The sequence below is a fragment of the Phalacrocorax aristotelis genome, chromosome 3 (genome assembly GCF_949628215.1).
Source record: "Phalacrocorax aristotelis chromosome 3, bGulAri2.1, whole genome shotgun sequence".
Taxonomy (NCBI): domain Eukaryota; kingdom Metazoa; phylum Chordata; class Aves; order Suliformes; family Phalacrocoracidae; genus Phalacrocorax; species Phalacrocorax aristotelis.
This window is the reverse complement of record NC_134278.1, coordinates 78,769,008-78,786,178: the sequence shown is the minus strand read 5'-3', so window position 1 is coordinate 78,786,178 and position 17,171 is coordinate 78,769,008. Positions and strand designations below refer to the sequence as shown.

At 45.2% G+C, this 17,171-nt stretch overlaps 1 protein-coding gene across 3 annotated transcripts in view; it reads right to left on the bottom strand.

Moving 5' to 3' along the window:
- Window positions 1-10,584, bottom strand: part of SPTBN1 (spectrin beta, non-erythrocytic 1) — a 137,737-nt gene extending 127,153 nt beyond the window's left edge. Inside the window, exon 1 of one of the 3 annotated variants that reach the window (XM_075088103.1) lies at window positions 10,412-10,584. The gene's annotated coding sequence lies outside the window, so the exon portion shown is untranslated. Of the gene's footprint in view, window positions 1-9,824; window positions 9,965-10,192; window positions 10,352-10,411 lie in introns of those variants that run through there. The other 2 variants (XM_075088102.1, XM_075088101.1) reach the window with 2 other exon arrangements.
- Between the last annotated feature and the right edge of the window lie 6,587 nt (window positions 10,585-17,171).

The following is a 17,171-nucleotide window of genomic DNA, read 5'->3' as shown; positions in this document are numbered from 1 at the left end:
TCCTAGTTAAGGCAATTCAACTTCTGGTTTACCTCAGCCTATCAGCAATAAATATCTAAACAAGCATCTCTAGATCCTGCTATACCCCTACAGTGTATCTGAATGCTGATCTTTGTTACACACACTCCAGCAGCATAATCTCCCTCAGGATTTACTACCTTCTTAGGATTAGTTAGGCTAAAAACACAGATAAGGTAAGAGCTCTGTGCTCCCTATCACTCATACCTGCCCACAAAGAGGGTATCATCATCCTCAACTCCTAGACTTACCAACATTGTAGTATCTTTTCACAGTTTTTTACAATCCTTATGTTTCTAACGTGGTTCAGAAATGTAACTGAGCAATACAAAATTATCTCAGACACTTTCTTCTGCATAATTTTATAGGAAGATGATTTAAAACCTCAAGCCACAGACTGTGATGACGTAAGTCAGCACAGCTTCACGTGCTGGGATGTAGCTACGTAATTCAGCACAACTGGGGATTCAGGTCCTTCATTCTTGAGCATTGCAGAGAAAGAAGAATCATAATCTTGTAATGAGCATAACCATAGAAGGTTCCTCTTTTCTTACTAAACAAAGTGAAGAATGCAGTTGAGTGCTTCATTCCCAATCTGGCAGATAGTATACATCATTACTACACTACCATTACTTCAATACTTCTCTGGGAAAAATAATTATTTGTGATATATGTTTAACTCAACGTCATCTTATTCTTGTCTAGCATACAATGGGAATAGATCTCTAAAAATAACCTACTTCCTCATCTTTCAGCTCCTCAGGGCAGTTTAATGTATTATTAGCCATTTTTCACACCTTTTACGTAAACTGTGCGATTTCTGGAAATTTTTATGCTTCCTGATATATAGAGATAATCTGAAGGTGTGCAAGACTGAAAAAGAAAACTCAGTGAAACTCAATTGGATTGTGGTTTTTTACTTCTATTTACCTTTTACCTGAGTTTTATGCAAGCAGCACTCCTTGGAGCCAGATCCTGACCAGCAATAAAGCTACTTTATGCACTCCAGCGATGGAAAGCTGCAAAGCTGGCTTAATGGGCCATCTGGGGTCAGGGAATCCCCCCATAGCACAGAGCGGATATATCTGGTATGCCACATCCTCTCCCAAAACAAACTTTGGAGCAAAACCACTGTGCCTCACTTCATCCTGAGTCGGTGCAACAGCCCAAGGTATTGTAAACCAGCACAATATAAAGCAGCCTTGCAGCTGCTGCACAACAGGCTAAATAAGCCTCCTTCCCACAGAGAAGCTCAGGGACTGCAGCACAGGGGACACAGAACTGCCCTTCTCCAAGCACAGGCCACGTGGACCTAATTCCCAGGGACCAGAGATTTTAGTTCTGGTACAGGCGCGATGGGAGAGTTACACCTTGTGGTCCTCAAGAGCTAACTGATACCCCAGGCTTGTAGCATAGACCAGAAGCTGGTGGGTATTTTTCCACGAATGAAGTAATCCATTTGCCTTTTAAAAAGTACAGCTCATCACCTGTCCTGAAATCTGCACGCACTAAAAGGTCATGACTTACAGTAGTCCAGACTTTTTGTTCTGAATCTCATTATTCCGTAACATTTCTACTTTTACTTTCCCTTTTACCGAATTCCTTGTCTGGGTCCCTGCAGCAAGGCAAACACGCATCCAGGGAACAATTATTTCAATCCACGCTTGCCTACAGCAGATTCGCACCAGGGCTAAACACAACCACCTGCTGACTCAGTATATTACAACCTTGCTCCAAACCACCCACCACCCCAGCCCCGCACTTTTCCTCACACTATCCTGTTTAGAAGCTAACTCACCCTCTTTCTGCAAGAAACTAACGTCGGCATTGCAGGGTTTAAGTTTAAATGGCTTATGCCAACGACCAAAGCTGCACAATCACGTTCTTCTGTTGACAAATTGGACACAGGGACGAAAAATCAAATTTGCTTAGTTTTACCCTTAAACAAAACCATATACAGTCTGCAGTGGTAAACCACTGTTCATTTTAATATCCAAATACCGATTGCTTGCATCCAGTGTCTTGTGCCAAAATCCCGTCACCGACACCAGTCCAGGCATGTCTGAGGCCGCTGAACTGATTTCTCTCTGCCTTGATAGTTCAAGACGAATTTGAAGATACTACTGCTAACCCACACTAAGAGAAAAATCCATCTCATTTCTCACTCAGATAGCAATGAAGATTATATAAGCAGCTTTCCCTAAGCTGGGACTGCGGGGTTTGGGCTTCACTTGTATGGTTTTAATACAGCTTTTTCATTCTTACCTGCAGCCCTATCCTGCCTTCAGCTGAAGACTTGAGAGAGACTTAAATGTTCTTAAGATGCAAACAGAATATATTACCCACCACCGCCCCGAAAAAAAATTCCCCCTGAACCCTCAGTCAATAATCCATTTTTAGGAAAGAATTTGTGCTAAAATGAGGTAAGTGATAAATTTCCAGATCTCCTGTTATCCAGAGTACTATTTTAGGGAGAGTGTGACTGCATTCGTGCTGTCGCATAGTCCTGCTTCCAATCTCCTGGCAGATCCCCAGCACATTCCAGTATTTAATGCACAACGCTTGTTGGGATGCAGTCCCACTTATCTCCCAGACACATTGACTAAGACTTTCCCACATAAACTGACCCACCCTTTAATAGCAAGAGGTCACTCAGTACAGTCAGCCTTCAAATGAGAAAAACAATCGGGAAAAGCTTCTCTGATGCCAAAAACACAAAAATAATAAAATACAACAGGCTCCAGTGTTTGTTTTACCAAAACTTAAAGACCACAAGGCAGATTTTTGGCTGGTGCAAACCAGTGTAGCTCCACCAAAGTCAACCAGATTTTTTTCAGGCTTCAGATTTGGCCTCCTAAAACCATTTAAAATTACAGTAAGAATAAGCTACTCTAAAAAAAAGGTTAAAAATAAAGAGTTAGCAATTAACCCATTCACTTTTGACTATCATGAAACTGTAGAGAATTACTTGTCGTATTATGCGCACAAAAAGGTAACAATATTTTAAGTAACAAAAATAAAGCAAATGTTGCACTAACTAGGCTATCTTTACCACATATATGAATGCTACATGACAAGGAATACCTCTTAACTTCAGATGAACTGCAGCATGGCAGTTTAAAGCCCATTTTTTTCCCAACTCATCATCTCTGAGTCAGGCTGGCTAAAGGACCATTCACATTTCGAGAGATGCAGATCCCATGCTTTGAGAGTTCCAGCACCCAAACCCAGTGTATGCTACTCAACCCCCTTGCTTTCATATTTCATACAGTATAAGCATCAGAGCAGGACAGAAGATCCCCAGCTTTCTTGGCTTCCTCACTAGACCCCTGCATGAGACAGGGTCTAATAAAGGTACTCTACTGGATGATCCTCCTATATCAAAACGCTCACTGACCTCCATAAGGCAGATTTAGACCCAAAGTACCCTCCCAAAAGCACAGAGGCTAGCGAGAGGCAAATACCGCTTTCTCCAAGCACAGACTAGAATCATTAGCTTCATGCTGCATTCCAGTGTTGCTATAAATGTATCTGCCACTAGCACACTGGAGCCACAAGCTACCCACCAGTGCAAAGCTCTTCATACACAGAGACTGGCTAGAGATCACCCTTAAACATGTTAATTAAATATTTGTTTACTGAGAGAAAAGTCAGTGAAAGTCCTTGGGAAGAAAATCTCATAATTAGTTTAGCTACAGACAAAACCCAACACTTTCAAACTCAGATGCCTGAACTAAAACCTGTGGGTGTTGAAATAAATTTATCTACATTAACTTAGTTTAGATACAGCAGGCAACACCTTTTCCCTTCTAAGCCAAAAAACCAGAGGAGCTACTTGCTATAATTAGTTGCAGTATTTGTGGTGCCTAGGCACTAAGCAAAATTGATTTCACGAGTGGAAAAAATAAGCATTTAATCATACTGCACAAAACGGTACTTTCTACTCTGCATTTACAGATTGAAGCAACCACAAATCATCCCAACTGCAAACCAGGCTCTAGAACTGCCCAATCAGCCAGCACTCACCATGCCATGAGAAACAATATATATCGACAGCGTTCTTGCCCTTGCAAACACACGGCTCCCTTTTATCATGTAGAGGAAAGAATCAAAGCAGATACTCCATGCCATTCTATAACAAGTCAATCAATACAACAACAGGATGAATTCAGGATGAAATGGCAGTAACTTACAATAACAAAAAATGCAGATCTGAATTACTGCTTGACAGTAAGAAGTCCGCACAATGCCTCGTAGAAGACCTTGACCGCGTACTTGGGACTGCAACACTACTGTGGGCTGAATCCCACAGTGAAGATGAAAGACTTCCCAAAGATGCCTGTTGGTCTGACTTGGGAGAAACTTCTACCCGGTATCAAATTCGGCAATCAGTATAACCTGAAAACGTCAGGGCGAGGCTTCCGAGAGGAGCGTCTCCGTCACCTCGGAGCACCTCCCACCCATCTTTCTGCCTCTCCCCAGCCAGCCCCCAGCCACTAACGCCTCTAAGATTAGAAAATAAAGCTCCACAAAGTCTGGGGGGTGGGAAGGTGATCCTTCCTGACCACTGCAGGCACCCAGCTGAAGTCCAGAAACATGACATTTTAGCACAGTCGTTATCTCGACATGATGCTGTGTTTTAAGAAAACTCAAGGCAAACTAAAAAAACCAAAACAAACAAAAACAAACAAAAAAAAAGAGCTAAAGGTCTGTAGTCCCTAGAGACTAAGGCCAGGAAGGATTCACAACAACCGCTCAACCACTTTCTATAGTGGTACTGAACACGTGAAGCATAAACACTTTATTCATTAAGTTGGCTACTTCAAATGCATTAACCTATGTGCCACGCAATCATGTGGGCAATGAAGCAGTACACAAAAGCTTGTTGTGTTTGCTTTAGGTCTGTGTCTCCATCTCTGATTACATCTTCCACCAGCTAAACTAGATCTTTTTAACTATGTTTACAACTACGCATCTTCACAGACCAATATATTGCATACACCCTCCTATAGACCCCTTTACACAGAGGCCTAGCAACTGCCCACCCTGACAGAAGCCCATTTCAGGGATCATTCCACACTCGCGCAACTGTGTTGAGTCATGATTAGCAAAACCAAACCCAGTGGTCATGCCAGTAAAATTGAGCTGTCAGTCAATTTCTAGTCCTTTCTTAGAAAATAAACAAACAAACAAAACCTTCACTGCTACTTCTTTGCAAGTCTTTTTTTGATGGCAAGTCTGCAGTTTCTCCAATTACTTGCGGAAGCATTCTCATTCCGTGTGCTTACAACTGTCCTAACCCCAAGTGGTATGACTTTAACAGAGAAGGAGAAATGGTTTCCTCTTATGTACAGCTGCAAACAAAACCAGGAGACTAAATCCAAGAACATCACTCCTGAATGCCTTTCACAGATTGCAGGCAAGTTGCTCAGCAGGTGTAACTTCAGGATCTGGCCACTTCTTCCAAAAAGACAGCAGCGTAAGTTTGGAAGCCCAGTAAACAGAAAAGCTACTTAATTTAGAACGTTTACCTGTGAACAGTTTCATAGCAGTATATTTTTAGATCTATGAGCAGGGTATTAATGACACACCTCTGCTGTTCCAACAGCACGACTGGTATGACCAGCTAGTCTATTCGTAGTACCTAACAGGTGTGTGGTAGCATCTGTTGGCGCAAGATTTGCACACCAAGTGGCTCTTTTGTTCAGTTCTCATTGCCCTCTTGATGCGAGGGGTTGCTGAATAAATCAAACTAACATGCCATTTCTTTTTAAAGTTTCAATGCTTAGCACATTCAAAACATTGAAATAAAAATGACCGTACAACAGCATGACATGTTTCTCTGGTGATAGTGGTGGCATGGCAAAGAGATTCCTGGTGTTCTGAAAACATGCAGCCTGGGGCGGGGAGGGGGAAGTTTGTGCAGTATATAAAGAGAAAAGCAGGAGGAAAGGGAAGAGACATGAAACAGTAAGAACATCCTGAAATTTTCACCATTCAACAAGGAAAAAAAAAAAAACAACCTTACAGAGAAGAGGCTGAAAAAATGTTAATGGGGCTGAAAAACAATAGCTCAAGATACCTCTCAACCTTAACCCACCCTTGGCCATAGGAAGATACATACAATCCCTGAGCACAAAGCTTATAGATTGGTGCATATCTTGTCCTAATCACCTATATTGTACTGCAAGTACAAATAACACTTTTGGATGCAACCCCACCTGCCCTAGCCATCCTTCTGAAAAAACTATAAAAAACTGTTATGAACTCAACCATCAACTAACAATACATACGAAAGATTTTCCATGCAAAACTGGGCTTTTTAATGAGGAATGGACAGTGAAAAATGCATCTGGGATTAACAGTATATGAAAGAGAAATAAAGCTAGACAAAACAGAAAAAAAGCTGCCTGCTTAAATATATAGAATGGATCACTCTGTTAAAGCTGTTAAATAAGGTTGAGATCTACTAGGCATAAGAAAAATTCCTTATACGTAACACCTCTGTAACCCTTTTTTCATTAAGGGAAAGCAAAGCCTCGAAAGGTCCAGCTGTAACTGCTGCAACATTGTACTCATGTTCATTAAAAAACACAGAAATTCACAACAGATCATTTTAAAAGTAATAATAAAAATCTGACAAATGAAAACCATATGTGGAAAAAAAAAAACCCCGACACTGGGGAAAGTAGTCTTCAATGCAGTCTCTCTGCAGAACACTGATTCTACCCTGGTGCCATTTGATGGTATGCACATTTCAGCTCCAACACTTGCTTCACCAGGCGAGTGTTATTTGGTGATAACAATCAAACACAAGATGATTTCTAAGGTGTAAATACACTAGAAAGCAAGAGAAAATGACGAGATTTTCACATTTAATATCTCTAGGCCAGATTCCCACTGGCTTAACTTGGGAAAGCTGCCATGAGCTTAAGCAGAGGTAAGGGTCCAACATACTGGCAAACTCCCCAGCTACATCAGTTGAGTACAGGAGCAAGGCCGCAGTGCGAGCTCGTATGTCCGAAAAGCCCTACATGGCTCTACAGTTTAGATCATGGAGCACCGGCCTGATTTCATCAGAAGTTTCCATGGCATGGTGCACGTCACGCACCACAGAAAATAGCCTGCACTGCTCTACTTCACAACCCCCTCGCTCAGCTCAGAGCCAGAAAGATCCAAGGGTTTGCCAGTGGCTCCTCGCTCTGATGTAAGGCTGTCCAGTGCTCGCAGCCCAAGCACCGCAGCTTGCAAAGGTTTTCCTAGAACCGTGAAACGGTGAGCAGGAGGCCTGTGGTCAGCGGTACTAGCCCAGAGCAGATTTAGGAGCTGACTCATGGGTAATGGGCAATGATGAACTATTATACTGGTTTTTACCTTGCGCCCAGATCAGATGACTAAGGAATTTAGGTGCCTATAGAGATTAACTGTCTAAATAACTTTGCAGTCTGAACCTTAAGCATCTGCATAAATAGACCTTGTCATCTGCGTTCCACAAAATACATCCATGTACTCCTCACTAATGAAACACAATGCTTATTTTACAAGTAATTGAACTACAAATATTAAATCCTGTAACTGACCCACATTAAAAATAAATCCTTAGTCAGGTGACGTAATATAAATGAGCATTACAGGCCCACCCAGCAAAGGGGTTTTAACTGATTAAATTTTATATATGTTGAAGGAAAACCAAAATGTCTTTCGTAAAATGGTTTGGTACACCTACTTAAAAGGAGCTGTCTGAGAGACCTGCAGCAGCATTCTGGTCTCCACACATGTAGCATGAACACCTTGCCCCCTCTGTTCCACTTTTGTGTGCAGGCAGGGTTCAGCAACGCAGGGATTCCAAAAGCTGCAGGATTCATGCCACCATAGAGATGAAACAGCATCTGTAATGCTTTTGCCACATAATTACTGCAAGCTCCTATTTCATCCTGAAATGCTGCATCCCGCTTTAGTGCGTCTCATTTACTGCACTTAACCTGCATTACAGAAAAAAGAAAAAAACGGGCCACTGTTCCATAACCTGACCTTTTTTTTAGTACCACATTTACACCGTTGCGTGAAGTAACAAAATATTCCCTGCCTATTTTATTGCCTATCTAGTGCCGTTTGTGACACATTAGCGAGCTCACTAGTCCATCCCCGTAGCCCCACGACCACTGCTAAGTCATGTCGGCATCACAACAGCCATTGCTGTTTTACCGAGAAACAGCTTCAGAAAGAAAAAAAAAGAATGCTAATGGATGATAACAATTCTTTACAAATGGCATCTAGCTGCCATTGCCCACCCTTCCTGGCTTTTTATCCCACACTGTTTTAATCTCCTATCTCTCCCTCCAGAGGCTCCTGAGCATATGCAAGTCCTCCTTCTAGCAGAGATTTCCTGCAATGGCCTGAGGAGTCATGGTCTCCCTTGACATTTGCACATGGCTGATATCTCTTTGAATAAATTACTCTAAGTGACCTGCCTCTGCGACCCTCAGACTGGGGAGCATTGTTCCCCAAGATGTCTTTCAGCACAATGCATTCCCTGGGCTGAGGGAATAACAGTGGTTTTCCCCAACTGGCCAGACAGTTCAATAACCAGGTTTCATAATATTGCTATCCTATCAATAAAGATTGAAGGGTGTACTGAATGCTCCAGATCTTCATAGTTTATGTTTTTTTCCCCTCTTACAGTAATCCTGCTTCTGATTTTGAATATTTAGCGTTTATACCTCTGGACAATGTTGAGCCTCAAGTACAGTCTAGAAATACAGATCACTACTCACCTTCCTTAAACAAGAAGCAATTTTACTTGCAATTAAGATATCAAAACTACAGATTCAATTGCTCACTCTGGTTTTGTATTATCACTCCAAGAGGAAGAGAATCAGCCTTAAAAGAGGGTTGTCTAAATAAAACGTCAGATCCCAGTGCCATGAACAAGGATTTTTCAGAGCTGCTGCAGTCTTTGAGTACCGAGCAGGAGTCTGCCATGTTGTGGGTTTTTTTGTTAAATCAGGCCTGTATCCATCTAACTGCAAGAGCCATCTAAAAGGGATAATGAAATCAAGCCCATGCATTACGTCTTTTAACTGTGCGTTCGCTTAAGGAGCGCAGGAATCCACAACAGCAGCGGATGAGACAAAGCAAAGCACCGCATCTCCTCACCGCGGAAGGCAGCGGCCGCTCGGTACCGGCGTTACTCCCGCGCCCGGCACTCCCGCAGTACAAAGCGCCGCAGCGGGTAACGACCTGACAGCCGGCCGCCAGGACCCCGACACCCGAGAGGCCGCCCCTCCGCACCGCCTCCCCACGGGCCCCCGCCCCCGAACAAAAAAATAAAATAAAATAAAAAATACAAAATTACATATCTATATTTTTTTAAGCAATAGGGCAAGAGCGGTGGCGGGGCCGCGGCGGGGCGCGCCCGCGGCTCTCCGCACCGTGGCGGGGCGTGCGGCTGCGCGGCGGCGGGGAGGGCGGGCAGGGGCGGCGGCCGCGGCCCCCGGGGAGAGGCGAGGCGAGGCCGGGCCGGGGCGGCTCCGCGTCCTGACAGCGGCCCGCCGAGGGGGCGCAGCCCCGCGACGCGGCGGCGAGCGGGGGAAAGAGGAGGAGGAGGAGGAGGAGGAGAAGGAGAAGGAGGGAGGCCGCAGCCGGCCCGCGCTGCTCCGGGGCCGCAGCTCGCCCGGCCCGGCGGAGGGCGGGGGAGAGCTGCGGCGGGGCTGCGGAGCCGCCCGCGGTCACCGCCTCGGCGGGCCCGCCGTACGCCCCCCACCCCGGCAAAGGGATGCCGCCGCCCCCGGCCCGGCCGCCCCTACCTCTCCGCTGCCCGGACGGTGGCTCTCCCTCCTGCTCGGCGGCGGGGAGCGACCGGCGGCGCCCGCAGCCCCCGCTGCGCTGCGCTGCGCTGCCCTGCGCTTCCCTGCGCTGCGCTGCGCTCCGCCCGCCTGGCCGCGGCGGCTGCGAGGGGCGAGGGGCGGGGACAGCGCGGCGGGGCGTGGGCCAAGCGCAGCCCCCCGCCCCCGCCGCCCCGGCCCTGCGGAGGCGGCCGCCGCCCTGCGGCGCGGGCAGCGGAGGCTGGCGGCAGGTGCGTGCGTGTGTGTGCCCCGTCCCGTGTCCCCGCTCCACGCGGCTCGGCAGGCGTTGCCCCGCTTCCCCCGGTAGCAGCGGGCGGCCTCTGCCTCACCTGGCGCTGCCGGCGGGGCCTCGCCCTGCAGCCACCCCCAGATCTTCCCCCTCGGCGCGGGGCCTCGCTCGCAGCTTCCCCGCAAGGCTGTCCACCGCTGGCAGCAGCTCCCCGCTCCCTTCCCTTCCCCCTACATTTATTTGGTTATTGGGTCTCTCTAGACTTCACGCTCCTCCTCCTCTGACACCCTCTCCTATCGCCAAGACAATGTTGGCTCACCCCCAGCATCCATTTCCTCCAGTGCTACTCTCCCGCTGGTCTGTCATTCCTAGTGGAAATCCTATCCCGGTCTTGACTTCCTCCACTGCAGAGTCATCCTCTCCCCCTCGAGCCCTGCTACCTTCCTCCGTAACAGCCTCTCTTTGCCGGCGTAACTCAATCCCCTGAAACTCAACCCCAGCTGCCCTTCTGCCGCACTTCCCCTCTCCCTCCTTCCCTGGGCAGGATTTCACACATGTCTTTCTAGAGAAAATTGGTAACACACAGCCCCCGTGCCTTCCTCCTTCCCCCGCGCCACTCTTCGCCATCCAGTCCAGAGGCAGACATTTCTGCTTTGGGTTTCCTTTGCTAATCCCAGCCCCTCCGCTTGCATCTGCCTCCCCATCCTCTTCCCCCCTGTTCTTGCTCCCTCACCTCTCGCTTGCAATACAGCTATGGATTAGTGTTGTCCATCTTTTTAAAAAAAAACAAAAAAAACAAACAAACAAACAAAAAAAAAAAACAACAAAAAACCCAAGCACAACAAGCCACCATTGGTTTCACTTGTCTCATTAGCTGTCAATCTCTTCCCTCCTGCCTTTCATCCTCACAGTCACTCCTAAAGGCAGTATTTAACTGCTGTCTGGAGCTCCTCTCCTCCACCCCTATCTTATGCTTCTCCTTATCTGGCTCCTGCCTCTTCGCACTCAGCTGCTTTGCCAAGGTTTCCAATATCCACTTCCTGGTGTAATCTCTGGAATATTGCTTCATTTCCAGCCTGTCAAAATTATCAGCCTGGCTCTTTTTGGTATTTTGTTCTTCTTTGGTTTCCAAGACCTCCTCCTCCAGAGTCGCCTCCTTACCGCTCCTTCAGCACATCCTTCTCATGCTCCCAATTTCCAGCAGTAGTCCTAAGGAGACACTTAATCTGCATTCCCTCTGTACTTATTGTTAGGTGAATTTGCCCCATAAAATACAAACGTGTGGCACACACATTCGGTAACAGTTTCTCTGTGATCTGCCTCTCTATTTCCAAGCTTCTTCTCTTACCCAAACTAAAATCTCATTCAGCCCCTTTGGCACCTGCAGGATGGCAACCCACTGGTTCAACACGTACAGAAGAGAGGTCCTAAACAGCAACCAAACAGGCCAGTGACTTATCTGCTCCGTCCTGTCCTGGTCACAGCAGCCAATATCACCACGCTACTCGTCACTCAGGTCTCTGGTCTAGACACCATCCTTAGCCAGACAAGGCAAGGCCTAGAACACCGCCCTGCCCTACCCAGCTGGGTGGGGCCAACACTCTTGCACAGATTCTCATCACCTCACTTCTCAGTTTCGGCCACATCCCCTTCTGTATCCTTCACAGGTGCACCCTTGCCTATCTGAACGCCCTCCAAATGCTGCTGCATGTTCCTTTTCCTTGTCTGTTTTTTGGAACAAGACATCCTTGTCTCCATACCTTTCCAGCAGCCTCGCTTCTCAGATCAGGCACAAACTGATAAACAGCAATTTCATCTCTCCCTTCCCCTGCCCACATTCAGCATCAGCACCTACCTTTGACTTGCCCAGGATACGAGACAAGTAACCTCATGCTTTCATTCCTAAGTCCCTCAAACTTGGGAAAAGTTCTTCAAGCATTCAGAAAGCCTCCTTAAAACAGTCTGTCACCATAAAGCCTACAAGAGTCTTGACAAGAGTTAAGCTAGTACTTCCATGATTGTCGTCTGTGGTGGCTCATACACAGTTCTTGGGATGCAGTAAAAAATAAAACAGCTAAGAGGCAACTCTGTCCCCCTCCCCCTTTTCCTGCTCCTCTCTTGCCCTGGTTCTGGTGGTCCACTGATCCCTCCCTGCCTCGGTAAAACCCAGTTCAGCAACAACCAGAGAACGGTTCTCTGCCAGCTCAGTGAGCTGAACTGGCTTTCAGCAGCAAACTACTAGGTCAGCTCAATCATCTTGCCTAGCTGCACTCTTAGGTGCTGAAATACCTAAAACAGGCAGCCCTTGCGTTCTTTACTTGTATATGGCATCTTGTTCAGTAAGAGCCCATGACTAGGGCTTCCAGAGAACTACTAGAAGGTAGTTGCTTCTATGTAGTGGAAATGGTGGTAGCAAAGGGGTAAAAAGAGCCTTTTTTAAATTTAACAACAATAACAATTCCAAGCAAAACCTTTCATAACCATCACTGTAACACAGGACAAGTCAATCGCTTCAATATCTTTAAAATGTTATATACACAGAGAAAAGAAAAATAAACTAAAACAATTTTTCCCCCAGACAGTGGTACCAAAATTAGCTGGAATATATGTAGGATTGAGAGACTGCTCCTGATCAACAGGTTCACTAAATCTGGCCCAAATGACATGAAAGTTCTACACAGTGTCTTTATTATCTCCACTATATGTTAAAATATTTTACAAAACAATTTCTGGTAGCCCAGCTACAGTTTTGCTCTTACAAAAAGCTGAATAATTTGGCTGCGAACAATGAAAACTAGCAAGTGCCTAAGTATATGTATCCTCTCACATTACAGGCTCTGAAGGATAAAACTCAGATTTTTGGTCCAGCATAAATGTTACTTTTTACTTTAGCCATCAGTAATAGGAATGCAGAGAACTTAGTGATGTTTGTGTGTTGTCAGGGGGAAAAAAATCATCCTTCACTCAACTATTAATGTCTCTCAAACAAGGAAGTGGGGAAAAAAAGACTGTAATATATGGGAGCAAGCAAGAGCATCCAGCGTGCATTAAGATTCTGTCTGTCTGAACCTACATAGCTCCAAGAGGGGTGGGCCATTGATTATCATGGAAATAACTGGGTAGGAATGAATGACTGAAGAAGCAAGAACCAGAATAGCAGGGGCATTGTGGGCTCCAACCAGTTATCCCAGTTACTGACAGTCATTTTCTTTTTAAAGAGCCTACATTTTGTAAAGAATGTGGTGGGTACAAATGTTTTGCCACTGATAGTTAAAAACCAGCACCTCCAGGATGCTATTTTCATTTTTAAAAATTACTGCTTGTATTTGTTAGTATTTTCAGCACAAACCTTCAGCTCACAGGGTTAGAAAGCCAAAACCTACAACTTTGTAGCAATTAAGGTGGGAATACTTACAAGTTAAAACACCAGCACTTCCTAACACCAGCAAGAAAACCCAGTTAGACAAGAAGGTTGTTCACACTGACAGCCACATTCCCACTCCTTTAATCAAACTGGAAGGGGTAGAAGGAATGGCCATATTAGAAACTGTAGTTAAATGAAGTGGAAAGGGTCAGGAAAGCCGTGTTGGGTGAGGTCACTCCCCTTCTGCCCATTACTTTGTAGTTAGCTTTGGCTTGGAAGCTTGAAGGTTTTTTTCTCTCACCGTTTTATCATGCAGCAATGGATTTTTTACAATGGAAGAAATATTTAATCTTTTTTTCTTTTAAAAAATCTACTTAGCCACCATGCTCAAAAATATTGTCTGGTCCGCATCCCACAGAAATATACCCATATGCGCATTAACACCTTCACCAAGAGGAAAACACTATGTAGGTATGTAAAGGTAAACACATTCCAAACTATCTGAAAGATCATTTTAAAATAAATTACAGTTTAAACAACCTAATGCATTGTTCAAAACAAAACGAAAGAATTTAGTGTAGAGTTTTACTCTTTTCAGTCATCTTTGTGTGAACTGAAATTGCAAGAAGGTATTTCCGAACAGAAACAAAAGCAGCATATCTAGATTATATACTAAGAGTCACAGTTGTTAAGGCAATACTAAAACTGGAAAAAGTCTATTTAAGGACGGTGGCAATTTCCCAAATGACAGAAGAAATGCACACACAGAGATTAATACTGCAATAAAAAAATTCCTAGCTATACCATTAAACTGGAAAAGCAGTATGTTATCAGAAAGTCCCAGTTACACAGGTTCACAGTATGACTGAGACGGGAGACACGTTCCTCCCACCTTTCCTCCACCCATAACACCTGGTTTTAAACACAGAGTGAGGCTCAAAGGCACAAATCTGGACTAGTGCTTTGTCTCACAGCAGTCATGGCCAAGATCTTGGCCAAGAAGAAAAGCAAAGATGGGCAATAACCTGCCTAAAGGAAAAATTCTTAGCTTCCTCACCATGTGCACAGCTTGTCTGGAGGCACCACAGCTTCTCTATCACACAGACTTCTTCACATAACACTGTTTTCTCTTGTCACCTTAGGAACACCCAGCTCCGTGCTACACCCTTACCTTCAATAGCACCTGGTAGTAATGCATCCCCTGTGATCTATTTACAAGTGTATTTCTGTTTCCCGATAGTCATTGCAAACAGAAACATGTTAGATCCTCACTCCCTAGTTCCCCTTTTCTCTACAAGCAGCCCATGAAGCTGACAAACCCAGAATTCTGCATCAGAAAATAAACACGCTTCCAGGGTATCTCCACGCACAGCACTTTGCAGTAACCTATCCAGAAAAGTGCGTGTGACAGAGGTGGGGTCTCTCCTGGTAGACAGCAGGAAGATAGAGACCCTTAGCAGCTTTACTCTCGGGTGGCATATCAGAAGTCTAGGAATACTGTCTTGCTCAGAAAGTCATATTTCTCTCCATTAACCTAAACGCTCCCCAAGTACCCCTCTGCTGCTTTCTGCTTACCCCATCCCCCAGTATTTGTCCTTAGCCATCAAATCCCATGAGCTTAGGGCCTACTCCTCCATGTGCCCAACACACCAAGCCCTGGAAAATGACTGAAGCACAGGGGTACTTACAAAACCTTTGCCTTGGCCTTAGCCAGCTGGTGCCTCCTTCCCACACCACCAGAGTCAGCAGTAGAAATGCTGACGGTGTGAAGAAAAGATGGCCTTCCTGCTCTCCGTGCCAATACCACGGCAGTCTCCAGCATCTGGGAGGAGTCCTGGCAGGAGTCCTGGTACTGGGCCCATGGCACTGTGGAGGGACAGGAAGCATTAGTGAGAACTGGTAGAGGGACAGGGCCAGCGTACCACAGCATCCCTTGTAGACATTTCCATTGTGTTCAAGTCAGTACATTAGAAAATAAGTGTCTTGAGACCTACTTGTACGTCCTGCAGGCTCCATACGGAAGAAACCCTATCACAGAGAACTCCTACAGCTGCAGCCAAAGGTATGCCTGAAGCTGTGCAGACAGACACAAAGTAGGTTTACCCCTGCTAACTCATACACCAATAAATAGCTCAGCTGCAGCAGCGGAGGCCCAAGGGCAGCTGCACAAAACCATGCTGGAAAGTAGGGTAACACTGGCATCACACTGAGCTGTGCGCTCCCCAAGGCTACCCCGCTGCCAGCACTCAGCTAGCAAACTTCTATCTGTGGCAGGGTTGCACGTATGATTTGGAGATGCACATCTGACTGCAGACTAAATGTTTCCTGAAAAAGCCTGACATTTAGTGAGGAACACCTGATGGGCAGGTGTAAGTTTCTTGCCCCTTCAAAGCACCCTTTGTGGTGCAGCAGTTTGAGGATCAGTCCCATGCATTAACGGCGTTAATGCAACAAGGTTTCCTCCATGTACAAAAAGAGAAAGGGGAGGTAAGCTGACCAATAGCCTCAGCATTTATCTGTCCTGGGAAAATCTGCAAGATTCTCTTTAAAAAGCTTTCCCCTTGTTGCCAAACGTTATTCTCTATTCTCTTTCCTTGTGTTTCACCGTAATTTTACTCCTCTAGTTCCTCTAGGTGCATTAGAAAAATACACATTAGCCGCCCTGTGCAATTTCACAAAACAGAAAGCCGTAATGTGTATTTGGATAGGTTATACTGAAACAGCTAGTCCCTTAACTGCTTGGTGGGATAACAACATCTCTATTTTCAACACCCAAATTTGGATTTTGTTATTAAAAAAAACCAAGAAACAAGAAGAAATACAGGCATGGAAAGGCAAAAATGGCTGAAGAAATCAACAGTAGCCTTTTAGCTAATGTGGCAGAAAATACATATCTCTAGGGCAGATACAGGAGAGAGGGAAAAAAGGGTTCTTCATTGAACCTAATTTAGTCATCTTTGCCAAGTTAAATACAAAAAGGAAGAAAAAAAAGCTACATTCTTAGCTCCTCTCCCAGATTTTATTCACTTTGCTGACAATAGGCTTACTTTTCCTATAGAAAGTGAAGCTGAGTAAAGGTCAGGGTAAGACATCAGAACATAACCCAAAAACCCATCAACATAAACAAGTTAGAAATGGTAAAGCGTTTTTAAATGCTTTCAAGTGCTGATCACCTTGCTCCAATAATGTTCAGTTTTAATTGTTGAGGCTGTGATTCCTTGTTCAGTTCCTTGCAGGTGGGCCGTGTTTGCCTGTACAGGGATGTGCCTGACGTCAGTGGAACATCATCCAGGTGTGGTCATCTCCTCTCACTGCTTTAACGCTAGTACCACGCCAATGGGTGAAATGATTCTTATAGTGGCATATTAACAAGAATTATTTACCAGAAGAAATAGACTGCTCTAATGTTCAGAGCTTCAGCCTGAAGTTGCTACCTCCAATGCATGTAGCTTCCATGTTGGATCCCATACACACGCCACACCAGGGTGTTACTCAGGTGCAGGTGTGCAAGCACAAGGTGTTAACATTTAATTCTGTGGGAAGCTTTAAGAAGATTCCCCTTTCCTTATTTAGCAGAGACGTCTCACCTGCTTCCAGGAAAGGTTGCTTATTCAAAAAAAATGTCCTGGCCTATAACATTTGCCTTCTAAATTACAAATGCTCAGCAATGAAGACCAAGAGCGATGAGTTTAATTGTAACTCTATCAGTCTCTGG